Source organism: Cicer arietinum, chromosome 3 (genome assembly GCF_000331145.2).
Source record: "Cicer arietinum cultivar CDC Frontier isolate Library 1 chromosome 3, Cicar.CDCFrontier_v2.0, whole genome shotgun sequence".
Taxonomy (NCBI): Eukaryota; Viridiplantae; Streptophyta; class Magnoliopsida; order Fabales; family Fabaceae; genus Cicer; species Cicer arietinum.
In genome coordinates this window covers 5,208,430-5,208,900 of record NC_021162.2, presented here as the reverse complement: position 1 = coordinate 5,208,900, position 471 = coordinate 5,208,430, and positions in this window count along the sequence as shown.

The window sequence follows — 471 nt, the reverse complement described above, 5'->3', positions numbered from 1 at the left end:
TGATTTATTTTATTTGTATTGTATTTAGAAACATGATTTATCTTATTTATTTTTATTTAGATTTGAATTATTGAAAAATAATTTAAAGGAAAATTTGGAATTCTCAATGAATTATTTTTTGGTGCTAATGTTTAGTGATATTTTTTTAATAATAATTTAAGTCTAGAAATTAATTTTTAGAATGATGTGTCACCTTGAAAGTGGTTTTTGCACTACCTCATTCAATTTGGTTTGGTAATGTATTGTATCTTCTAGTAAATAATTATTTATCTTATCTTCTACTTGGAAAATCTATATATGTTTCCATTTGTTGTAACTTTTAAGTGATGATTAACTTAAAAGAAAATTTAATCGTGATCAATTTGGAATAGTTAGACCTCTATGAGAATATGTTTCATTTTTTGAATCATCGTTGAGTTATGAGATGAACGTAAAATTTTGGTGCTAATTTTTGGATTAGTTATTTGAATG